This window comes from Mastomys coucha, unplaced genomic scaffold (assembly GCF_008632895.1).
Source record: "Mastomys coucha isolate ucsf_1 unplaced genomic scaffold, UCSF_Mcou_1 pScaffold22, whole genome shotgun sequence".
Classification (NCBI taxonomy): Eukaryota; Metazoa; Chordata; class Mammalia; order Rodentia; family Muridae; genus Mastomys; species Mastomys coucha.
This window is the reverse complement of record NW_022196905.1, coordinates 122,670,524-122,696,601: the sequence shown is the minus strand read 5'-3', so window position 1 is coordinate 122,696,601 and position 26,078 is coordinate 122,670,524. Positions and strand designations below refer to the sequence as shown.

General features: G+C 48.9%; 1 protein-coding gene across 11 annotated transcripts in view; it reads left to right on the top strand.

The window, feature by feature from the left end:
- Positions 1 to 26,078, top strand: part of Rimbp2 (RIMS binding protein 2) — a 193,847-nt gene that overhangs the window by 99,044 nt on the left and 68,725 nt on the right. For all 11 annotated transcript variants that reach the window (XM_031338055.1, XM_031338058.1, XM_031338054.1 and 8 more), the window contains 2 exons: positions 7,156 to 7,243; positions 15,082 to 15,196. The gene's annotated coding sequence lies outside the window, so the exon portion shown is untranslated. The remainder of the gene's footprint in view (positions 1 to 7,155; positions 7,244 to 15,081; positions 15,197 to 26,078) is intronic.

Genomic DNA, 26,078 nt, shown 5'->3' with positions numbered 1-26,078 from the left:
GTCAGGACCTTGGACAGAGCCAACATTCCTCTGAAGGGGTGTTGAGAATTTTATATATCATACTGAATTAATATCACCTTTCCTACTCCATCCATGCCCTCCATTTCCTTTCAAATTCATGGATTCTTTACCTTTAATTATTATTGTTATGCATGTATATCTAAATACAACCAGCTAAGTCCACTTAGTGTTGCTCATATGTACATGTGTTTAGGGATCATTTACATGGGATTGGATGACTCATTCATCAGGGGGTTTGTTCCTGGGAAACGCTAATTCTTTCTATCTCAGGAGCCACTAATTGCCCATAGCTCTTCATCTGAGGGTGGGGTCTAGGGGAGATCTCTCCCACCCACATTGGCATGTAAACTAGTATCATCACTGTGCAGATCTTGTTCAGACAACCACAGTGTTGAGATTTTATGAGCACAGTTTTCTTGTCACATATAGAAGACACAGTCTTGAGGGATGCGGTTGGCATCCCACAGTCAAAAACACTGACCCAGAATTGTTCCTGTCTAAAAGAACTGCAGGGACAAAAAATGGAGAGGAGACTGAGGGAAAGGAGGTCCAGACACCAGGTCAACTTGGGATCCATCTCAAGGGGAGGCTTCAAGGCCTGACACTATTACTCATGCCATGATGTGCTTACAGACAGGAGCCTAGCACGGCTGTCCTCTCAGAGGCCCAACAAGCAGCTGACTGAGATAGACACAGATACTTACACCCAACCAATGTCAGAAGCCTGGGACCTCTGTGGTTGAATTAGGGAAAATCTGGAAAAAGCTGAAGAAGAGGACAACCCCATAGGAAGACCTGAAATCTCTCAGACACTGAGTCACCAACCAGACAGCATATACCAGCTGGTCTGAGCCCCTGCCCGCTGCCATGTATACAACAGAGGACTGCCTGGCCTGGCTTCAGTGAGAGAAGATCCACCTAATCCGAGAGAGACTTGAGGCCCCAGGGAGTGGGGAGCCCTGGTGGGGGGATAGGTTAGGGACATCCTCTTGGAGATGGGGAAAGAGGAATGGGATGTGGAACTGTGGGAGGGTGGACTGGGAGGGGGTAAGGATTGGACTGTAAAAAAGTAATAGAAAAGAAGGAAGAGAGAGAGACACAGAGAGAGAAACAGAGAGAGAGAGAGAGAGAAAGAAAGAAAGAGAGAGAGAGAGGGAGGGAGGGAGGGAGAGAGAGAGAGAGAGAGAGAGAGAGAGAGAGAGAGAGAGAGAGGAGATGCAGTCTCATAGTAGACATCTTGTTCTGGTCCTCTGGCTCTTGTAATCTGTCTCACCCTTCTTCCTCTTTGTTCCCTGAGCCTTAGGTGGAGGGGTTCTGTTGGGGATATACCAATTGGGGATGGGCACCTCACAGTGAGCAGATTTGTTCTCTAAATTTTGGTAAGTGGTGGCTTTCTTTGATGGTCTCCAATCTGCTTTAAAATGGGGCTTCATGCTGAGGGGCGGGGCTACGCTTATCTGTGGGTACAAGGACAGGTGTTAGGAAAGCAGGTAGGAATTATGGGAGCTTCTCAAGGGCTCACTCCTTTGTGCATCGCATCTCTCTTTCTCACCCTCCACCCATCTATCTTCAAGTCCTCCCTTTCCCCCAGCCACTCCATCCTCCCTGCCAACGTCACCATGCAGGCACCACTTGCCAATTCTTCCCAGAAAGAATGAGACCAGAAGCACAGCCCAGTCTTGGCTTACCTTGTCATTGACGGTACTGTCCTTCCATGGCACTATTAGACTAGACTTCATGCTGTAATGACAGTTTCTATTGAACCCAGTAGGGTGGCTTTTTCTAATTTGTAAATCATTGTACATGTTCAGCCATGAGAGTGATAAAACTTTTGCAGCTCTTTGTGAATGGAAACACACACACACACACACACACACACACACACACACACACACACACACCCCAAAGTGAATGCCCTTTAATGAAATACACAAAAATGACCAAGTTCAGAATATAAGTTCAGTCTCCTTTGGTATGCCATTCCAGTCCTTCAATCAAGCATCTCTTTGGAGGAGAAGACGTTACCGTCAGGGATGGACAGATGGCTCCATTCTTCCCATACAAGCATGAGGACACGAGTTTGATCCCCAAGAACTCATGTTAAAAAAACCAGACTCACCAGAATAGGTCTGTCATCCCAGAGCTGGGATGGCTGAGACAGGAGAATCCCAGGAACTCTCTGGCCAGCTGGTCCAGCTGAGTCAATGTGTGTTAGGTTCACTGAGAAGCTCTGCCTCAAAAAAGAAGACACCCAGCATCAAATTCTGTACTCTCCACCCACATGTGTACACACATGCCCACAGGTACACATGCATGCACATGCACACTCACACCCATCCTCCCACACACACAAAAAAATGTTGCATCTGAAAGCTTATATCGCCATGGATGACCTCTTTCAGGCTCCTGCTGAGTCTTTGCTGTTTGCTTTTGCCTGATTCAACCCCTGACTGGATGCTTGCTATGTGTAGGTTTCTTACTTGGGCTTAATTAACCCCCTTGTGCCTTAGTGTCTGCGTGAGGCAAGTAAGGTGCCACCCTGCAATGCTGATGTGGCAAAGGTTTGGGAAACTGGGGAGATTTTAGAAAGAGAAGGAGATCAGCTCAGGCAGAGCCGCTGTTACACAAAGTAAGGAGGTCCTTCTGTCTACCTGGCTCTCAGGGCCTCCCTGAAGGTCAACAATACAATCTCTCCACATTTGATGTCTAAAGCATCCTTCCCCTTTGTTCTCTATCCAGCATCAGACATGGATGAGAAGTGTCTCTTGGGTCCATAAAGTACTGTGGAGAGCCTGGCATTTGGGTTGCCCATGGAGCATTTGGCGCTGGGTCCCTTAGATAGAGGCACCCTTGCTGGGCTGTGTGTTTACCTTGCTGCTGGAGTGCCTGAGCACTGCGTGCGAGCCACTCAGGAGAGGAAGAGCACAGTCTGTTGTAGGGGTCATCGGTCCGTGTTTTCTCTGGGATGGTTGCTGTGGCTCCCAGTCTTCTGTATACCCAGGCACTGTTGGGAATGTGGGTCCATGGTCTGTGCTTTCCTTCAGAGCATCTAAGCACCAGGCAGTAAGGGGAAGGCAGAGCTTGGGACAGGGGTGGAATCTGGTTTGGTGGCAAGAGTACGGAGGGGCTAGAATAGAGAAGGCCTCTTCCAGGAGATTTAGGCATGGCTCTTGAAGATGAAACCCCTGGCTTCCCATGGCGATCCTTGATGAAGGAGACAGTCCTTGCTTGTCCTAACTGTTTTATTTGATGGCAAATATGAATGTATACACCTTACTTAGGGTGAACCAGGGATTAAATACCTTTTTTTGGGGAAGGAATGCCCAGGAAGGGATGCTCATTTCCTAAACACGTGGGGCCTATGTAGATCCCTCATTAGCATGGAGAACTCCAGGTTTTTATGCTACATGACTGATTGCCATGATCCTCTCAGTGGGGTGTCATAGTTACATGTTTCAGATCAGGTAGTTTGTCAGGGAGCTGGCTCCATTCCTGCCATTCTCAATTCTGAGATTCCTGGAGGTCTGAGCCTACTCAACATTATCAGTTCTGTCTGGTGGCACGGTCCACTTGCCCCATACACCACAAGAGCTTTCATGAGTTTCTGTCCCTCGTCCTTACTCTGAGGGCCTTTCTCAACTTGTCTCTCATTCCACATCTATCTGAGGAAGGCTAGAGTCCACTCCTCCCCTGTCCCCTCCCATGATCAGCTGCATATCTGCTTCTGTCAGTTTGACCTGTCCTATCTCTTCCTCAGGAGGCTGGGACAGGGGCTGTGTCTAGAACACGTGTGTGTCAGGCACCCACTGAGGCCATAGTCTAGAGGAGGCAGAACCCACAAGTTCTCAAGGGAAGTTGCTTTCCCTGACTTGCCTCAGTTTCCCTACTGTCCATGTTATCACCAGACATGATATCAATACGCTGAGCATTCCTTGAGGATGGACGATAATCTAAGCCTGTTTTTTTTTTCCCCTTGACATGTTCTTGGTATGCTCATGTTCTTTGGAAACTAGGAAAACTCTGCTTACCTCTCCGTGCTGTGGTAAGAGGATAGGTCAGTCTGGGAACCCTAGATTGGGGGTATTAAAATAACTGATATGTCGATGGCTGAAGCCCAAGATCAAGGAGCTGGTTGGTTCTATACTATTGAAGTTCCTTTCATGCTTGCAGGTGGATGTGTCATTACATGGCAGTGTGTATGGGGGGCAAATTGAAGAAAGAAGGGAAGAGAGGGAAAGGAAAAGGAGAGGGAGAGAGACAGAGACAGAGACAGAGACAGAGACAGAGAGAGACACAGAGAGAGACACAGAGAGACAGAGACAGGGAGAGGGAGAGGGAGAGGGAGCGAGATTGATTTGCATTATTGTAACTGATTGTGTTATTGTAAGGATACCTTACTGATCTCTCAAGAGCGCTGTCTACACATATTGTCATATTGCCACATTGAGGCTCCAGGGTCTAAATTTGGAGAGAATATAGTTCACCGTGCAGGAAGTGTGTCCATGGCCCATCAGGCTCAGGTGCAGGCACCCCAGCACCCTGAGTCATCTTTCTCCTGCCCAGTAGCTGTCTGTGCCCCCCCCCCCCAACTCATCAGTATTTGGATTCTGTCTCTGTCTGACATCTCTAATAAAGTGCCCCACTTTCAAGCCAAATCCAACCTGTAGACATGTCTATTCTGGGAACAAATACGCCATGCATGTTTTTATTTGAGTCACCAGAGCATATTATCAAAAGACAAGTAACCAAGAGAGAAAACCGTGCTCACAGCTGCGGAAAGCACAGTATCTCTGGTGACTTTGGGCACCCTCTTCCCCGAGTGGCTCCTAGGCTCGGGGCCGGGCTGCAGCTGACCGAAGTGGGCACACACCCTTCACCACCAGTCTAGAATGTTCTTGCATGAGGGCCAACTGTCCTACATGTCCCCTGAGGGCAGCTGAGATTCAAGCGATTGGGCAGGTCTTGGCTTACACCCTCATCCTAATTGGATTTTTGTTCCCCATAATTCTGCTTAACACATCAGAAAAAAAAAGACAAATCAGTCTTTTCCTCCTTGATAGATCAATGATTACTGAAGGGTTGATAAAGCCTTTCTGCTTTTGCTTGGGGGTTTCAGGATTGGATTCCCAGAGCTCTCAAGTCTGGTCCAGGGATCTTCTGGTCACTTATCTGCCGCTGCTCCTCATAGCTGTGTGCCCATCTGCAGGGCGTACGTAGATGGTGTTTTCCCGTCTGCAGTGTAGACCTGGGGGCTTCCCATACTTGTCTCATGTGGGGGTGCTACCATATTTGTCTCAGGTCCCTCATACATTCTTCGCCTGTTCATCCTGAACCCTATCCCTCTGCTGACCTTTGAACTTGGAAGATCAAAGACTCTGACTACAATGTATCGCTTAAGAGTTTTAACCCTCCGAGGGATAGGAAATGGCTCAGTGGGTAAAGTACCTGCTGAGCCAGTGTGAAGACCCTGGGTTCAAGTCCTAGAACCTGCATTTAAAAGAAAAATGCTAGCTACATGCTCTATAGAGGTAGAGATGGGAGGGGAGGATCCTTTAGACTTGCTGGTTAGGCCAGCCCATTAACAGCCTCCAGTCCCGTAAGAGACCGTACACAGAAAACAAACTGATGATTATCGACATGCGACAACTAAAGTCACCCTCCTGCTTCTACCTGTATGCGCACATATGTGAAAACATACACATACAGAATTAACTACCCAAGGCAACAGTGAAATCTGTGTAAGCCAGATTGCCTGATTTTCGCAATGCTATTCCAGGTCAGAAGAGACTCGGGGCGGGGAGGAGGGACCCTGTTCCCCGAATCACTCCTCAGTATAGTCGTGACAGAGAGTGAGTCACAGTCTCTCCATCTCCAGGCTGTGGGCGTATGTAGCTGAGCTTAATTACTGAGCCCTCAGCTGTGGTCAGCAGCTGGTGGCACCCACCTCCACAGGGGTCTGTTCTGACACACAGCAGAGCCACATGCACACGTGCGACAGGGGTGTCCAGTGCTGGTTATCTCACCCTGGGGAAACCCTGCCTCAGGTATCAAGTCCTTAGGCCTCCCTTACCACTTCTTTCTGTACATCCTCAGCATGGCCGTCACCCCGCGCCGCTTGGGAGAGATGGCATGTCGTTTTGCAGCTGCGAGCCTACACATTCTAGAGGCCTTCCCGTCTCGAGCACACACCCTGGATAGATGTACAGTGGTCTTGGCTCAGTTTCATTAGAGTGGTGACTTCCCTGAGTTCTCTCTAGTGTCACCCATGATGGCTTTTAGGGTCCATCTTGCTGTCCAAGAGTTTCGTAGGATGACGGTGGGGACTTGCTGAGCTGCCTCCAGGCGCTACAATAGACACACATCAGGACCTCGTGTGTGCTGTGCTGCTGCAGGGAACACCAGAGCCTGTACAGCTTAAGCAGCAGCATTGGAGACACAGCCACAGTGCCCCTTCTTCCCATGTTTCCCTGGACTTCTTTAGGGTAAGCAATGTGCTTACGTAGTGAAACACTCACTTTGTACTATTCAGCCATAAGCCTACTCAGGCTTAACCCAGTTTTCTCCCTCATTCCTTCCTTTTATTACTGACCACATTCTTCAACAACACTGCCCAGGGCTCAGCCTTTTCTTGGTTGGTCTTTATTTCATCTCTTTCTGTGGCTGACCCTTGCTGTGGAGACTAGGGTCAAAAGTGGCCCTCTACGTACCAGTTCGTGACTGGGATGATTTGGAGACGCTATAGTAGGAGGAAGAGGAGGTGGCCCATCTTTCTCTTTGCCTGGTGCTGTCTTGGAATAGCATCTCCTGACTTGAATTAGACAGTCGCAGCCACTGGACCCAGTGAAATGGAATTTAATAAGAGGAACAAGTTGGGCTACAGCTGCTAGAAGACTGGGTGGCAGAGCCTTACCAGCTCTGTACCCAAAGCGATTCCATGATCACGTGACATCATGGTACAGGTTGCCAGTCTCATTCTGCAACTGGGGTATGCATGGCTTAGGTATAAGAAAGACAATGGGGGTCCCATCTGGCTGAGGGTCCTGAGTTAGCACCAAGCCTAGAGCTAGTCTCTAAACCAGAACTTCATCCCCCTGCCTCTGCCTTGTCTCACCACACCCTTTCCTCCTTTTCCAGGAAGATGAACTAAAGGCTGCTGTGCAGAGGGAACATCACCTGAGGCCCCTGGAAAGGCCTTCCCTTGAGGGCCCGGCAGCATGACCAGGTAATAACACCATTGCCAACCCACCTTGGGATCCTTTCCAAGGGCCCGGGAGGAGCCACAGGGAAGGAAGGGCTTATGGAATGGACCCTAACCCTGACGCAGCCCAAATTGGCCTGAAACCTAGGCCTGCCAAAGCACCCATCAGAGTCTCTCAAACATGAACCTCTACCTAGACATCTACCAGACACTGCGCTGGGAGCCCACACCAGAGCAGCATCCTGACTTCTGTCTGCTCCTGCATCCTCTGCTCTTCACCTATGGTAGGGATGCTGGCCAGGCCCCAGCTCTATCTACACCTGGCCTCCATAGCTGCTGGAATTCATGCCAGGCTACTGTTTTTTGCTTACTGAGATGCAAAACGCTTTGTTAATGAGCCCCGCTCCCTCCCGCTTGTCATCCTGCCACAATCCCCAGAGCAGATGGAGTGAGCTTGGCTTCTTCGTTGCACTCCCGCCTGTGCCACCCATAAGTACACGGAGTTCTGGTGACCTTGTGTGACCTTGGTGTCTACTACTCCGCCTCATTCACCAAGCTTTAGACACCCTGACTTTTTTTTGCAACTTGGCACTTCAATCTGGTCTCAGCTCCAAATAGTTTCTGGGCTGAGCAGGCCCCACTTTCTCCCTTTCCCAAAGCCTCAGGCACTGATGCCATAAAGTGTTTCCCCAGAGCTGCCTGGCACCACCAGCCTGAAAGCTCTCCTATGGGACCTCGTCTCACCTGGCTTTTATTTCCTTCAGTCTGCCAGTCCTTTCTCAGTTTGACATAGCCTCTCTGCTCTGCCTGTCTGTCTCCTCTGGTCCAATCTTTCTTAGTCACCTCCATTGCTAAGGCTCCAGTGTGTGGAGTGCAAAGATTTCTGCAGTATTAGGTAGCTAAGTCATGGATTAGTGCTTTTGGGTTTTGGTTTTTCAGAGTCAGTGTTTTACTGTGTATATTAGATGGTTCTAGAACTCACTATCTATTCCCTGCTTTAGCCAGATCCAGAATGACAGGCCTGCACAAGGGCAGCCTGAATGAAAAGGGCAGTCTTTGTTTTTCTTTTCAGTTTGGAGAACAAAGCTTGGGTCCTGCTAGATAAGAGCTCTACCAAGGAGCCACATCCCCAGGAGCCACACCCCTAGTCCCAACTGGTGGTTTTGAGCTGTTGATATTGAAACTTTGCCTGACTGAATTACACAGAATAGCCAAGCTCTATCTGTTTGACACCTGTGTTCCAGCCTTTCTATTTAGTATCTTTTTTAAAATGTGGTTTTTGGATTAAGGGTATATAGGTCTATGATAGAGCATGTGTCTTATATGTCAAAGGCCCTCAGAGCCACACAAAAAAGTTTGGGACCAGAGAGATGGCTCAGTGATTTAAGAGTGTGAATTGAGATAGGACCTGATTGGGTTCCCAGCACTGATGTCTGTGGCTCACCATCTGTAACTCCAGCTCCAGGGGAATCTCTCGCCCCCTTCTGGTCTTGATGGGCATTGCACTCACATGTTCACATAAACACACAATTAAAAAGAATATCTTTAAAATGTGGGGGGTTCTCCCCCCTCAAGAAATTGTAGTGTCGCTAAGAGTAGGCATCTCTGTACATTGCTGGTAGTGATTGGGCAGTGGGGAGAGTAGGCTGGGGGTCCCTCCAGAATTTAGCTAGGACTATGTCTGATCCAGCAAGTGACCTCACTTGGGGTCTATGCTCTTTTAATGGCCGCTGTGATAAAATACTCTGTCAAAAACAACTAAGGAGAGAGGGTTTATTTTCTAGTTCACTGTTGCAGGGGAAGTCACTGGGAAGTCACTAGGGCAGGGGTCCGAAGTAGCTGGTCACATTGCATCCACAGTAAAGCAGAGAGCAAGGGCTGATGTCATGCTGGGGGGCAGCTCACTTTCTCCATGTCACATAGTCCGGCATCTGCCTCGGGAGCAGTCCCGGCTGTAATCGAGATGGGTCTTCCTACATCAGTTGACCAAATCAGATTATCCCCCATAGGTGTGTGCTGAGGCCCGTCTCTCAGGTGATTCTGGATTCTGTCAGGTTGACAGTGAGCATTATCACAGGATGTGTAGCCAAACAAATCAAAAGCGGGGCTGCAGACCTGCGTTTGTGTGCCCAGGGGGTAAGTTTACAGTGGCCCAAAGCTGGAAGGAACCTACAGAGCCGAGCCCCCGATGATGAATAGACCCACACAGAACTCACAGGCAACCCAGCTTGGCTTTTCCTAAAGACCAGAAACATCTGCTCCCACTGCCTTCTCTGCGTATCCTTTCAAACAGGCTTTGAGGTACTGAGTGAGCATACCTCCCCCTCTACTCTGTGGGGGTGTCAGAGGAACCTGGTGACTCACAGGGTACAGATGGTAACAGCGCACTGGCAGGGGTGTGCCCAGACCTTTCCCACTCCCATACCAGCCTGACTGGGGTTCTGTTTTTCTGTTCATACACAATAAGAGGGCATTCCAACTCAAGCTACAGCAAGAGTGGACCTTGGGGACATCAGGGCAAGCCAGCCACCATAGGATGGATATTGCACAATCAAGCTTTTTACTTGTTTGCTTAGGTGCAGACTGGGAATAGAACCAAGGGACTTGTGAATGCTGGGCAAGTGTCTACCTCTGAGCCACACCCCCAGCCCTATTTTTACTGTTCCTCTTGAGATGGGTTCTTGGGTTGCCCAAGGTGGCCTCATCCTAGTTTTATCTCTAGGCAGGCTTTGAGTCATCAATCCCTTTACTAAGTTTCTTGAATAGCTGCAACCAGAGGCCCGGCTTGTACTTAAATGAGGTCACTGGAATAGTCAAATTTGAGACAGAAAATGGAGTGGTGGGTGTCTGAGGCCAAGGGAGCAGAGGTTTGGAGTCATTGGTTAAGGAGACAGAGTTCTGGACACGAGTGACCATCATGGGGGGGTGGGGAGAAGCAAGCTTGTTCGGTATCATCAGACTTGAAAATAGTTGAGATGGTGTCGTTGATATTTTAATCATGTTTTGAAAATGAATGTGCTTTTCAGTTAGGGCCCTTTACCCTACTCCCATCAGCCTCTGTTCTTCAAAGCAGCTCTGGGGAAAGATCCCAAGAAACCCAGATAAACTCAAACTAAGGATAAGCACAGGAGGAAACCCAGTGACCTTTTTAGCCCCAGTTTCAATTGACACTGACATTTGTTTTAAGCATCGGATACAGAATGGTAGGGATGGTGGGGAGCCGAGCCATGGGATAGCTTTATTCCTACTTCTTGAGTTACTGCCCACTGTGAGGGGGAGGTCCTGTGGGTTTCTGGGAAAACCAGCCCATCCTCAGAAGCAGGTGTGGTCCCAGCCCGAGGCAGCCCTTTTGCCCAGTCTCTGGGATGCGCTTGACATTCATTCGCCTTTTGAAAAGCACGACTTAGTTCAACTTCATGCTTTCCTTAAGGTCAGAGACTTCTGAGTCTTTTCTCAGCATTCCCTTCTAAATAGACTGTTAGGGAGCTGGAAAGACGGCTCCAAAGTAAGAGCACTTAATGCTCTTGTAGATGTCCTGCGTTCCACATCAGGCGGCTCACCATCACCTATCATCGAGACGCGGGATCCCTCTGGTATCCGAGGGTACCTGCACTCCTGTGTATTCTCGCACCCAATCAGACACACATACACACAATTAAAGTTATAAAAACGAAACCTTTGACTAGGCTTCTAAGTGCCCAGTGAGAGTACCACTCTTCTGCTCTGCAGGGATGTCAGAGGAGCCTGGTGACTCACGAGGGCCCAGACAGGAACAGCAGGCTGGCAGAGATGTTCCCAGATCTGTCCCGCCCCCTTGCCAGCCTGGCTGGGCTCTGTTCTCTTCCCAGTTCTGGGGTGAGCTAGCTTGCAGGCTTCGAGCTTTCCACAAGAGACAGCAGCTCGCCAGATTTCCCGTGGGCTGAGCATCTTGTGTCCTCGGGTAGCTAGGAAGAGGGGAGTCCCAGGACAGCATTAAATGTTACATCTGATTCATAGTAGGCAGGGGGGCTTGTCAATACAAACCTGGCTTCCAGGACAACTTCGGGGGATCAACTCCAGGTTCTTTCCTCACCTAGAGGAGTCAGGCCTCTGATTGAGACAGTGTGTTCAGGGGGTTCTATTTCTTCCTTCATTCTGGCCTGGAGTTACAATCTGCTTTTTAGTAGCCCCATATGAAGAGAACAGCATTAATTATGGATGTGAGGCTCCAAACCCTTCCTGAGCTTTAAGCAGGGCATGATAGATACCAAGGTCCAGATGTGGTCCAGACCATTAAACAGTGGATCAAAGTCCCCCTGGTGGACAGTCTTGCGGAGGAGTGTCGAGCCTGGAAATCTGGGATTGCAGTACACAAAAAGCCCTCCACGCTCTGAGGCTTGCAAAGTCACCTGATTACCGATCTCACAAGCTAATTCTAATTCCTTCCTTGGCTGAGCGAGACAGAGCTGCGAGCTGCACCTCCAGCAGGACAGCTGTCCCATGGCAGGTTGAGGTTTGGGGCCTTGTTTGCTGTAGCTAAGTGTCTGAGCTTCTCTCTGCCAGGCCCCTTGTGGCTCCCTCTACAACCAGCTGTGAACCGGAAATGTTCGAACAGGTACCCAGAAGCCGGCCTTGCCAATTGAGCTTTGTCTGCCTAATGGGGCAAGCATGCAGGCCCGGAGGTGCCAAGCCCCGCAAAGCCGAATATTAGTTATTAGTTTGTCTGTAGCCTAAGGACTTTGGAGCTGCAGCCTGTAAATCCAAGGGCCCTGTTGGCAGACTCCACATCCCACTCTAGAATACCAGCATGAAAAATGATGGCATTAGTTTAATGGAGAATATTATGTGGAAGTTTATGAGGATGACAGACAAACATTTAGGGTTTGGCAGGCTAAGCAAAGAAAAAAGCCCAAGACCCACCCCAGTTTTGATCTCCTGGTTTCAGAGATATGTGTACATGCAGAGAACTGAGGCATCTTATGTTTGGGACAAAAAAGAGCTGTACGCCCTTGTCTCTGGCCGTCTGGAACCCACACTGTCTGATCTGGAGAGGTCTCTTTGGTGGCCTGCCTTCTTGCTTTGAATACTTCTCCTTTGCAGGAGGCAGCTTGGCTCAGTCCCAGGGAGAACATTCTAGGCCCAAGTGCATCTCTGATAGTAACATAGGGAACTTTAAGGGGTGTTTTATAGTCGTGGGAATGTGGGCTGTGAGCCTCACACCTTTGTACAGACACACATCTATCTGTCCCTCTATTCTCACCCTCTTCCCTCCACCCCCCATCCATACCATGTGCTGAACTCTGCTGGGACCTGTGAGGCAAAGTGCTAGGTTCCTGGTATCCCCTGGACTTTGCCAGCCGGGCCACTTCTACTCACTAGGCCCAGAAGTGGCAGCAGGGTTCAGAGGGTTTGCATGTCAAGGTAACAGGTCTATGTCCCTCCCATGAAACCAGTGGCCACTTGACAGTGACCCTTTTTGGCCTGTCAATTCTATGTCCCTTCTTTACCCAGAAGAGTTGGGCCTCTGATTAAGGCAGTGTGTCCATAGCTACCTACAAGAGGAGTGTCCTGACTAGGGCTACTAACTACAGAGGGACCTAGATGAGGTCCTGCCCTGCTGAGCTGTGCCCTGCATGGGCGGTGGCTTCTGGTACAAGGTGACAGGCTGTTCTTCCCCTATCTGAGCACTGTATCCTCAGCGTGGCTGCAGGAGGACCAATTGGAACCTTCTTTACATCATTTTGTGCTCACTCACAACAACCATTGTCACCTGGGCTCAGGTATCACTGGGGATTAAGTGACATGGGTCTCTGAGTCCCAGCTGTAGAGTGAAGCAGAGTCCATGTTCTTGATAATCAATGGAGGAAACTGAGTCAGGGGCCCTATGAAATATGGGTGGTTACTGGACAGAGAATCAAGAGATAAGGGGTGGGAGTTGGGGGTGTGTTAGAAGTTGCAACATGGCCTTCAAACTCAGCAACAGAAGCTCGGCCCTACCTGAGGGCAGGACCCCAACTGGGGAGTATGGTGTTATTTTCATAAGTATAAGAGCTGGTGGAGGTAACTCCCTATATAAGCTGATCTAGGATGCTGTCCTGGTACAAGCTAAAGCAACGCAGGTGCTCTTTGGGGACAGTCATAATGACCTTGCAACAGGCGTTGTCTTCCATACAGTATCCTCACCCACATTGCAAAAGAGCTGTTTAAAAAAAAATCAGTGTGGCAAATTGGGAGTGGGTAGAAACAGGTGGAAGGATGAGGGTTCCATTACCATCTGTGATCAGGTCAGCCTGGCAGAGGGACTCTGCTCAATAACAGAGCTGGGTAGGGATGGGAGTGGTGCATCATGGGTAGGTGCATCATGGCAGGTAAGGGATTCCCTAAGTGCAAAATATCAGGGATGAGGACGAGCTTGATTTGTTTAGGGAACAGAGGACAGGGTGTCCTCAGCCTGTGACATGCCAGGCCAGGCCAGCAGAAGAGAGAGAGAGAGAGAGAGATCTTGAAGAGGCTGGAAGATCTGAAGAGTTTGGGTTTTATTTTGATTTCCATGGAAACACCCTAGGAGGTATCTAGAAGGGAGAAGCAGGGCTTGAAAACATTTCAGAAGGCTTTATGGGGCTCCAAAGGAGACCAACTTCTGGCTTCTCAGAGCCCCCACCCCCACCTCCTTACTCTCTTGACAACCGGGAACATGAACCATGACAGCTTGCAGCAAACCTGTGCCCTGGGGTCGAGGTTCAAGTGTGAGGACCATTTGACCGAGATAGACCATGACATTGTCCAGGTTTGTTGCCAGAAGCCTCGGGTGGCAGCAAAATGACTGGCCTGAGCTCCTGCCTACCAGTCACCTCCCCCCCATGACCCCAGGCAGCAACCCCTGCAACCACCAGGGGTGCCATGTGTGTGTCTGCCTCCCCCCACCCCCCTTCCCTTGGAGTCAGGGAAATTGTCTAGCTAAAGGAAAACGTTCATGGCTTGTGAAGTCTCTAAGACAACAAGGGCTTTGGAGGTAGAAAAGAAGGCTTTGTGACAGCCTGTCTTAACATACTGAGAGGAGGGAAGGAAGCTAGAAATCTGCCTTTGGGTTGCAATGTGTCGTTTCCTCCTAAGAATTAATGAGCTCAGTGCAGAGACTTCTCTCATCAGTGGACACCCTGATCTGCTTTAGAGAAACCACAAGAGAGACAGAGAAAGGGTTATATTCTTATTCACTGTCAATATTGGACAAAGGTTTTAAGTGGAAGAGTGAATACTTCCAGACAGTCCAGGAAACACTTTCTTATCTGTTGAGATTCTCATGGTATAAGGGACAGGAAAAGGTTCTTATTGGCCCAAGTAACTTGGATAGAAAGGTAAATAGCCCCAGGTACAGCTAGATCTAGGTGTTCAAGCCTTTCCTTCTGTATGTCTTGGCTCTGTGCCTTTGTCATTGAGCTCATCCTAGATCTGTTCTTCTCTTGTGGTGGCGAATTGCACACTAGGTATAAGCCTTACTCTCAACTTTCCAGGTCCACTAGGAAAAGAGTCTTTCTGCCAGGTTCTCACACGAGGCTCACAGGATTTCCCCTATACTTATAGCATGGAGATAATTACTCTACCTCAGGGATAGAGTATTACCCATCTACCAGGACTGGGTTGCATTCCAAGTTGGAACCAATCAGTACGGGTGGATGAAGATAGGAAGGGACAGGAGGAATGTCACCTCTGGGTGCCAGGTGGCCCTGCCTTGTACGAATAAACCCAGGCAGTCTGTTCAGAGGAACTCAATCTTTGCTACTCCAAAAGAGATTGTACAGGTGCTGGAGGGGACCAGAGTGGTGCCTACTCCGGTTCTGGGATGGTGCTAATGGCTTCCATGTTTCCGGTTCTTCTGCTCACAGGTGAAGGCTGAACATGCCTGGCTCTTTGTGGTGACCTGAGAGGAGAGTTTGATTCACTGTGAGGGAGAAACGCCAGCTCCAAGCCAAACTGGAGAACTTGGAACAGGTCCTGAAGGTAGGTCATGTATAGTGATGACCCTTCTGCAGCCAGCAACAGGGTAGGGGTGGAGGTGACGGCTACTCTTCTAGTGGGGAAGTAGCCAAGAAACCGTTTCAAAATCCAGGGCACTTGGGGTCACATTTACTCTGTCTGTGGTGTAAATGTAACAGTGGGAGACCATGTTTCTGGAAGCCACCCGACTACATGTTCCATCTCTGAGGTTGCTAAATGAGCTGAGCCCCACGCAGTGCTCATGGATCATAGGGTGGATCATTGCCAGCCCAAGTGGTCTTTTGGTCATTTTGCTTCTCTTCTGGTGTGGCCCTCATAGCCACCCGTCAGATCAAGAAGCATTGTGGATCCAGGGCCAGTTCATTTGGAGACTCCCAAGAAGTGTATTCCCACGCAGCTCTCTAGTGGAGATATAACCAAACTATTCTAGGCAACTGGCTCTTCTCTGGGCTTCCACTTCAGGAGACTCTGAAGGGGGGGGGGAGAAGGAAAGGGGAAGGGGAGGAAGGGAGAGGGAGAAGGAGAGAGGGAGGGGAGAAAGAGAGAGAGAGAAAGAGAGATCTTGAACCAGATCAATGATTAAGCCATTGGCTCCACCCACTGGGTCTTCTCCAGGACACCCACCACCTGGCTTAACTCTCTCTTTGTAACAAAGAAAGTGTCTGGCAGATTAAATGAAGAGTGAGCCTTGACTCCTGGATATCTGGAGCCCTCTCATGAAAGTGACCAGGAGGGACAGTTTAGATAGGTCATTTCTGGAAGACCCCAGGAATCACTTGATGACGCCAGAGGTACCTTGATTGGTATAGGAAAGGGAGTCACTAGTGGCGTGCCCAACCTCCTGCCATGCAGGTCAGGACCCAGCAGCAAAGAATTATCCCACGCTGAATGCTAGCAGTACTGAGATCGAACTGTTCCTAGATACCATCTGGGCCAGCCAAGGAGCTGACATACTAGTTAAAATGACAGTGGAGACCTGGGTCTCAGGTCACATCCTTTACTGTTTATATATATGGTTCTTACTTCCTTCAAAGCAGAATTTTTTGTTTGTTTGGTTTTTTTTTATTAATTGATTAATTTACTTTACATCCTGGTCACAGCTTCTCTCCCCCCCCCCCCCCCCGTTTCCTTTCAACTTCCTGATCCTGTTCCCCCCTCCCTTTCTCCTCAGAGAAGGGGAGGCCTCCCATGGATCTCAACCCCCCTTGGCATATTAAGTTGCAGTAGGACTAAGGCACATCTTCTCTTATAGAGGCTAGACAAGGCAGCACAATTAGGGCTGTAGCAATCCAAAGGCAAGTAGAAGAGTCAGAGGCAGCCCCTGCTCCAGTTCTTGGCGATCCCACATGAAGACCAAGCTGCATATATGTGTAGGAGGCCAGGGTCGGTCCCATGCATGCTCCTTGCAGTCTCTGTGAGCCCTCACGTGCCCAGGTTAGTTGATTCTGTACACTTTCTGTGGTGTCCTTGACCTCTCTGGCTCCTTCAATCCTGCCTCCCCCCCTCTTCCACCAGATTCCCTGACCTCCGATGAGTGTTTGTTTGTGGATCTCTGCCTCTGTTTCCATCAGGTACTGGGCAAAGCCTGTCAGAGGACCGTTAATGCTAGGCGCCTGTCTGCAAGTAGAGCAGGAAATCATTCACCAGTGTCAGGGGTAGGCTCTCTCTCATGAGATGGCTCTCATGTTGGGCCGGTCGTTGGTTGGCCATTCTCTCAATTTCGGCTCCATTGTTATCCCTGCACATCTTGTAAGCAGGAAGAGTTGTGGGTCAAAGGTCTTGTGGGTAGGCTATTGTCCTTATCGCTCCGTCGGAAGTCTTCCCTAGTTATAAGAGCTGGCCACTTCAGGTTCCATACCCCTGTTGCTGAGAGTCTTAGCTAGCAACAACCTCGTGGGTTTCCTGGGAGTTTCCCTTGTCCTATGTTTCTGGCAAGTCCCAAAGATACCCCTGCAACTTGATCCCTTCTGTTCCCCTCCCCGACTCCTCCCCGACACAGTTCTCTCTCTTCATCTACCTCTGATGTCTATTTTATTTTCCTTCTGAGTGAGATTCAACCATATTCCCTTGGACCCTGCTTGTTAATAGCTTCTTTGGTTCTGTGGAGTGTATCCTGTACTTTATGGCTAATATCCAGTTAAAAATACCATATGTATCTTTCTGGGTCTAGGTTACCTCACGCAAGATGATATTTTCTAGTTCCATCCATTTGCTTGAAAATTTCACGGTGTCTTTGTTTTTAATAGCGGAATAGTTTTCCATCTTCTAAATGTATCACATTTAAAAAATAAAAAAAAAAAAGATCCATTCTTCAGTTGAAGGACATCTAAGTTGTTTCCAGTGTCTGACTATCACAGATAGAGCTTCAAAGCAGAATCTTCATGAAGCCGACCTGGCCAAATGGGGGTGGGGTGGGCAGGTGGTGTAGACAGACAGGATGGTGCACACAGTGTGTTGTTTAAGACTCCAGTGAGAATAACACAAAAATGGATTGGAGTCCCTATTGTGGGTCAGCCCCGTTAGGTAGGCTCCATCTTGGTCTGGATCCCTCCTGATTCCTATGTTTTAAAAATAATAACTGGCTGGTGCTGGAGAGATGGCTTAGCAGTTAAGACCAATTGCTGTTTTCATAGAGGTCCCGGGTTTGGTTCCCAGCATCTGTGTAGTGGTTCATAACTGTCCCTACCTCTAGTTCAAGAGACATCTGGCACCTTCTTCTGAACTCCCTGCTACCAACCAAGCACACAAGGCCCATACATGCATGCTAACAAAACACACACCTGCAAAAGAAAAATAAATAAATCACAAAAATATAGTAATTTGAAGCTGGGGAGCTAGCTCAGTCGGTGGCATGCTTGCTGTGTAAGCTTAAGGATCTCAGTTTGGATCCCCAGAAACCACATAAAAGCCCAGTGTGACAGAGCACCCCTGAAACCCTTGAGCTGCAGAGGAAGAACAGAGAAGGGTGTGTGTGTCCCTGGAGCTTGCCAACAGTAGTCTACAAGTGTCTGTGAGCTCTACCTTAAGAAGAGACCCTGTCTCAGACAAATGGGATGTGTTTCAGCTGGTAAGGAGGCTTGTTGCCAAGCCTGAAAGCCTGAGTTTGATCCTTGCAACCCACATAGTGAAAGGAGAGGATTCCCAAAAGCTGTCTTCTCCCATTCACATGTGTGCCCTCTCCCGTACAGCCCAGACCTGCACACACATGTAAATCATAATAATAATAGCAACAGTAACAATACCAGAGTGAATAAATAAAGATGAGGATGGTGGAGAGCAGTGGAGGAGGACACAGCATCTCTCAGAGTCTCACTTGGCGCCTTATATCCATGGAGACCGGATATAAACAGAGATGCAAACCATCGCACAGTTCCCACCTTTTTGGAGAAAGGAGAGGTTGTTTACCGGGGATGACAAATCAGGAAGCAAAGAATGGATTTCCCTCCCTTGAAACGTGGGAGCTGCTTTGGCAACATGTCTCTTTCTTCCGGAGGCGTTCTTGTTTGGTTTCTGTTGCAGAGATGAATACCAGGACAAAAAGCAACTTGAAGGCGAAGGGTTTGTTTCATTTTACGCTTCCAGATCACAGTCTCTGTTGGGGAAGTCTGGGCAAGGGCTCAGGGCAGGAAACATGGAGGAACGCTACTTACTGGCTCACTCTTTAGATTTTCCTCAGCTCACTTCCTTCTTCAAGGAAGTGGCATTGGCCATAGTAGACCGGGTCCTCCCTTATCGATCAAGACAATTCTCTTTACGTAGGGCCTGATCTCGGCTATCCCTCAGTTGAGACTCCTTTGAAGATCACTCTTGACCATGTTAAGTTGATAATACAAACTCACCAGGACAGGGAATCATGTTGGGGGAAGGACAGACAGCCAAAGGCATCATGTGGCTCTTGGGGATCTCTTCTGACCTGTGAGCAGGAGAAGGTGGGAGAAGCCATAGGCCAGGCTGAATCAAGAAATGTCTTAATGGTGGAAAGTGGAAAGGGAACCTGTGAGGTGCCCACCCCACCAAGTCCATGCCATCAGATGCTGCCCATGCTCCTTTGGGGACAGTAGCTGGTTTAAGGAGACTGTGCTTGTCTACTCTCTTTCTGGGAGTGCTGGGTCCCAGGAGTCATCGTTAAAGGGACGGAACCATCGCAGGGCTTGCTGAGTGGCATCCGCACAGCAAGACCCTGGCCTATGAGGGTACTGTGTGATTACTCACAGATGCCAATGGGTAGTGACTATCCCTCCTCTCCCCGCCTTCCCCCGCCCCCTCCCATCCACCACATACTGCAATAGCAGGCTGACCAAGTACATAAGACACATAGTCTCCCTTGGTGACAGTGCTTGAAGAAAAGCCCACAGGCAGACAGGGTCACATGGGATGCATCTTAGAGAAAGATGTGCTTGGCATCTTCCCAAGCCGAGGGAGGATGATTCCAGGTGAATCGAGGTGAGGGGGTATCGTCAATATCAATAGAATAGGACTCCCACATAGAAACACAGAGAACCTGAGGAGTTTAGATTTTGTTCTCAGGATATTGGGGTACCCAGTCTGTTTCTTACTATTACAATGATACCATGTAATGAACTGTCCCCAGGCTCAGTGGCTTAAAGCTGTAGCCACTTGTTTTTTTGCTCTCCGGTCCAGGTGGGTGAAACTGCTTCTTAGCATGACTGGCCTCGGCTGTGGGACTCAGTGTCCAGCCAAGGCTGCCACTTGTGTCTAGAGGGAGCCCAATGCAGCTGGGTTAGACTGCTGTGCTCTGATGGCCACCTAAGTCCTAGAGCTAGCTCCTGGCTCTCTATCCTGTGAGGTCTGGCCAGCGGCATGGGGAACTAAGCAGGACAGGAGCAGGTGTGTCCCCACAGGGAGTAACTTGAATCTGACACAAGGCTCTGCCACCGTGTTCTGGGGGCCAAAGCAGGTTCCAGGCTGACCGGGTTGCAAGGGAATAGAGAAGATAACCCATCACCAGACACGCAGGTGCCTTCAACATCATTTATCACATCTGCTCTGGAGGGTTGAGTGGACTAGACAGTAAGTGGCAGTGGTGCCCATCAGTGTGAGAGGAGTTCATGTTCTCGATCTGAGCTTAAGGTAGACGCCACAGGAGCTGCTGATGGCTGGAGGTGGCAATAGGAGTCAGGATGTTATGGGGCGTGGACTGGGGTTTTAGCAGAGTTTAGGGGCCTCTCTGTGATAGGAGCACTGGGGGAGGACAGCTGGACTTGGAAATCACTTTGTGTTGGAAATAGTTCATGGTGACCATGCAGTCCTCAGTGCAGAGGACTCTAAGCTCACCATGGGACATCCTCACCAACCCCTGGGAAATGACTTTGTGCACTAATAGATGGAGCATAAGGAGGAAGTGACCCAGTCAGTCTAATGCGACGAAGGAGATGGAAGGGGTGGGCATTTGTGTCTGTCACCGAGACTCATCAGTCAGGTGTCTGGTGGTCATGGTTGTCCGAATCCTCTGACCTTACAGCTCACACTGCCTTCCAAGTGTGATGGTGCGGCCCCGGCGTTCAATAAGTGAAGGATCCTGTCTTAGGTTTTACTGTTTGACATCAGTCTGTGGCTAATTATTCCAGTGGCCACATTACACATGCTGGCTTTTCTGTTTCCAAATCCTGCTATGCCGCTCATCTTAACCCCGATCACTTAATTTAGTTGAAGACAGTAGATGCTCTTTCCCTGCTGACTCCTGACAGATTTGTAAAGCAAACAAGAAAACCAAGACCCAGAGAGGTGTGTCCTTCATACCAGAGCACACAGCTGGCCACTGGCCTTTGAGGGCAGTCTGGCGGACTTCACTTCCCCACCACGGCCACCCCAATTCCTGGTCTCTGTATCTGGTCCTGAGGGTTGGGAACCACTACTGTGGGATGTGAGTTGTGCCAAGGGGAGCTTTATCCATACTTGTGGGTGACAGTTGCACAAACCCTGGCTTTCAGATGGAATTAGACAAAAGAGTGGTTGGCATCTCGATTTTCACACGGTGTCTATTTACTTTAGGTGCATAAGGTGTGTTTGTATGTGTGTGAACTTGTGTATGGAACATGTAGTCAGAGGACAATTTGGTGCTAGTTGAGTTCTTCCTCCCCTTACCATGTGACTTTCAGAAACCGAACCCCAGTCATCAGTCTTGGTGGAAGTGCCCTTATCTGAAGAACAATCCCAGCAGCCCATAAGGATACTCTTTTTTTTTGAGACAGGGTTTCTCTGTGTAGGCCTGGCTGCCCTGGAACTCACTCTGTAGGCCAGGCTGGCCTTGAACTCAAAAATCCGCCTGCCTCTGCCTTCCAAGTGCTGGGATTAAAGGCGTGCATCACCACTGCCCAGCTTTTTTTTTTTTTTTTTAATTTTTATTTATTTAATGTATGAATGCTCTGCTGCATATCAATCTGCCTGCCTGAAGAGGGCACCAGATCTCCCTATAGATGGTTGTGAGCCACCACGTGGTTGCTGGGAATTGAACTCAGGTCCTCCGGACAAGCAGCCAGTGCTCTTAACCACTGAGCTCTTAACTCACCACCTCCCCCATAAGGACATTCTTAAGGGTCGTTATCTATTTCCTCTCCCCTAGTTTGAGATACTAAGCTACTTTGGGTGAAAATATATCCCAATTTCTAGAACTCTTGTGACTCATTGTGGAGAGTAAATCTGATGTATAAGTGGGATGGGAAATCATGCACGCTGAACACAAACAATCTCCCGTGTCTGAAGATGCACACACATGCGCATGTGCATACATATAAGCATGCCCCCATCACTACTACAGTATAACAGAATCCCCAGTGTGACTTTGCAAGCCATCACACTGAAGACCCGCCAAGGGAAGCTGTGCTTCCTTTATGCCTCTGCTCCAACAGGACACTCCACAGCCTAGGACCACACCTTCGATTCCCGAGGAGGAGAGGAGGGGATAGTTCGGCTAGCTCTGTGTCTGCACCTGATGGCAGACACACTTCTTCAGGAGGTCGCTCTTGACATTTGTACGCAACGTAAGCATCACTGTTGATCTTGACATCCAGATAGCTATAAATACCATTGCTTTAAAAATAAATCCCGCCACAGGCGGGCTGGAGACTGGTGAATTCCCCTTCTATTGTGTTGTAATTGGTGTTGCTTTTGGATGGTAAGGCTTCCTTGCTGTGTAGAACAAGGTCTCTCTGGGAGACAGACATGGCACTGGGTAGATACTGCCTTTGGGGAACTAGGTCTTTTAGTTGCCCTTCAAAGGGGGCCTGTACCATGTACGCTCAGGGATAGCCAACACTGTGACCATGTGGACAATGCCTTTGATACTTTTCTATTGCTATGATGAAACACCTTGACCAAGACAACTTACAGAAGGAAGGATTTACTTGGAGTTATCGTTCCAGAGGGTTCAAGAGTCCATGATAGCCCCAGGAACAGAGGCTGAGTGCTCATATCTTGAACTCACACACAAAGCAGAGAAACCAAACTCAACATAGTGAGAGCCTTTAAATTATCCAAACGACATCATTCTTCCAACAAGGCCACACCCCAAGCCTTTCCAAACAGTGCCACCAACTGGGGACTTGATATGCAAATGTCCTATGTGGGACATCTCATTTTATTTTATTTTTATTTTTATTTTTGGTTTTTCGAGACAGGGTTTCTCTGTATAGCCCTGGCTGTCCTGGAACTCACTTTGTAGACCAGGCTGGCCTGGAACTCAGAAATCTGCCTGCCTCTGCCTCCCTAGTTCTGGGATTAAAGGCGTGCGCCACCACCACCCGGGGACATCTCATTTTAAACCACCACAGTGAGACAGTGAGACCAGTCCCTTGGCAAGATTCCATAGCTACCAATTTGGCTACTCTTCATGTTCCAATCTGTGTGGCAGAGGAGCAGGAAAAGAGGCGTGATGAGCAGGAATGACTTCTTGGCACAGTAGGGACATTTCACACTATGGGTAGGACCCATGGGAGACTCACAAAGTGGAGGATCCATAAGAATAGAATAGACGATCAGGCCCGGGGACTAGAATTGGTTCAAATTCTGCTCTGTCCCTGGGCTTCCTGTATCAGCTATTGTTCATGTTGCTATGATAAAAAAATACCTGGATGAAGCAGCTTAAGGAAGGAAATGGTTCATTTTGGCTCACAATCTGCGGGGCTACAGTCCATTATAGTGGAAAGCCATGGTGGTAGGCAACTCTACAGAGACAGGGGCTTGCAGCTAAAATTCCTCACCCCCTTGCATCTCAGTAGAAAGAGAAGCAGAGAGTGGTAGATACTGTACTCAGATTAACTTCTTCTTTATTCTTTCTTTCTTTCCTTTTTCTTGTCTTTCCCTTTTCTTTTTCTTTTTCTTTTTTCTTTTCTTTTCTTTTCTTTCTTTCTTTTCTTTTCTTTTTTTTTTTTTTGAGACAAGGTCTTATGTAGCCAAGATTGGCCTCAAGCTTACTATGCAAGCTTGAATGGGATTACAAATGTGTACCATCATACTCAGGTCCAAACACCCATGGAATATACCATACAATGCAAAGGACTGAACCCAGTACTTCGTATATGCTAGGCAAACATGCTACTAACTGAGCCTCAACTTCTCAGTTTCCCTTTTTGTTTGTTTGTTTGTTTGTTGAGACAGGGTTTCTCTGTGTAGGCCTGGCTCTCCTGGAACTCACTTTATAGACCAGGTTGCTCCTGAACTCACAGAGATCTGCCCGCCTCTGCCTCCCGAGTACTGGCGCCCCGCTCAATTTACCACTTTTCTTCAATTCTGGACCCCAGCCCACGGGATGGCACTACCCATGTTCAGGAAGAGGCCTTCCCTCATCAATTAATTATCTCTGAAAACACCCTTAAAGCCATGCCCAAAGAATGTCTCTTAGGAGATTCTAAATCCAGTTGACAGTGAAGATAGGGTCATCCAGAGATGGTGTCTGTCCCTCCTGTCCATGAACAGGTCATCAGGCTGAGCCCCAGAGAATTCTCCGTTCTTCTTAGTCTAGTTGTGCCCCTCCCTCCTGAGGCAGGGAGCCCAGAATGCACCAGCTGTTTGATGGGTCCTGAAAAAGGGAAACTCTTTCACATTTCACGTACAGCCTATTGATTCACTGAGTACTTCAGAGACATACATGTGACCTGGGTGAGGTTGTCCTGCAGCATGGGCCATGACTACCTTGATCAACATGAAAAGCAGACTCATTCTTCTCTGTCCACATCTCAACTCTCCCTCTGACCTAGGGCTGGCTGTCAGATGCATGAGGTTCTCAGCTCCACCACGTTCTGTCTCAATTGCCCTTGGGCATTCTGTTTATCTGGATCCATGAACTTTAACTTCAAAACCAATAGTCTTCCCTTCCCTTCTCTTCCCTTCCCTTCCCTTCTCTTCCCTTCCCTCCCCTTCTCTTCCCTTCCCTCCCCTTCTCTTCCCTTCCCTTCCCTTCTTCCCTCCCTTCCCCTCCCCTCCCCTTGCTTACCAACTGTGGTACAGTTTAGATGGTTTACCAGGGAGCTGTCTCTCAGGGACTTTGGAAGAAGGGACTGGGCCTGAGACAAGGAGATAACTGATCATGACCTGGGAGAGAGGGCCTGGGGCAGATACAGACACCAGCCTGTGTAGAGGAAGACTGGGTGGATGGTACTGAACGAAGATAGAAGGATCGGGAATGGCTTCCAGTTACTGAGCTGGAAGACCCGGTGGCTTGATGCTGGTATCTGCTGAGGTCTTCCAACATCTCTGATAGCGAAATCGGCATTTGTCTCTGGGACAAGCTGAGACTGTTTTGTTGGACTTCTAAGGGGTCATAAGTAAGTGCTGGCAATAAATAGAGGGAGAAGATTCTTCTGGAAGCCGAGCGTATAAGTAGCAGTGAGAATGGGGAAGCAGGTCTACTCACCTAGGAAGAAAGAACAGAAGCAGAGGAGTAGCCATTCCTGTTGTTATGGACCCATGGAAGCCACGGGAGCCCCACATATAGATGTCCAGGGACCCGGAGCCTGGTGCTTGTCATCTTCAGACCCAGAACTCATCAGTGCTGCCGAGGAATTCTGACTGAGGGGGATTCAAAGTGAGCGATGCAGGCACAGAGCTGATGGGTGTGTGGGCGTCCTCAGTGGGAATGTACCTGGAATCTATTCTTTCTGGAGGTCTTGTAAGCATGGAGGCAGATGTGGGACACTACCAAGGGGACATGGGCTGGCCGGATAGGGGGAGACTGAAGCAAGGACATCTACTAGCCAGGTTCTTCCCTCAGCTGTTTGAAAAAGCCTCCATCTATTGTCCTTTGAGGATGTATTTTCTACCTCATCCTTGTGTGTGTGTGTGTGCGCGCGCCTCTGTTTGTGTTTGTGTGTGCACACGAATGTGTAGAGGCCAGAGGACACTCTTGGGCGTCCCTTCTCAGGTTCTGTGATGACTATTCTTGGTTGTCAACTTGACTACCTGTGGAACTAACTAAAACCCAGTGGCTGGGTACATCTGTGAATGATTTTTCTTAGTGAGATCATCTGAAGTGGGAAGACCCACTTTTAGCCTGGATTTTTTTGAAGTGGAAAGATGCCTTTTGTCTGGGCCATACCTTCTGCTGGCAGCCTCTATAAAGGACGTGGAAGAAGGAAGCTAGCTAGCCCTCTTTGCCTGCTTGCTCTGGCTCTCTGGCAAATGCACTCCTTCACTGGTACTACAGCCTCCTTTGGTATGCTGGTGTATACTGAAGCCCATCTGGGACATCCGCCTTACAGGCTTAACAACTACTGTATTCTTGGACCTTCTGTTGGTAGACAGCCATTGTTGAACTAACTGGACCACAGCCTGTAAGCCATTCTAATAAATCCCCTTTCTGTATATACACAGATTCATTTTATATGTTCTGTTCCTCTAGAGAACCCTGAGCAATCAGGAATTCTTTTTT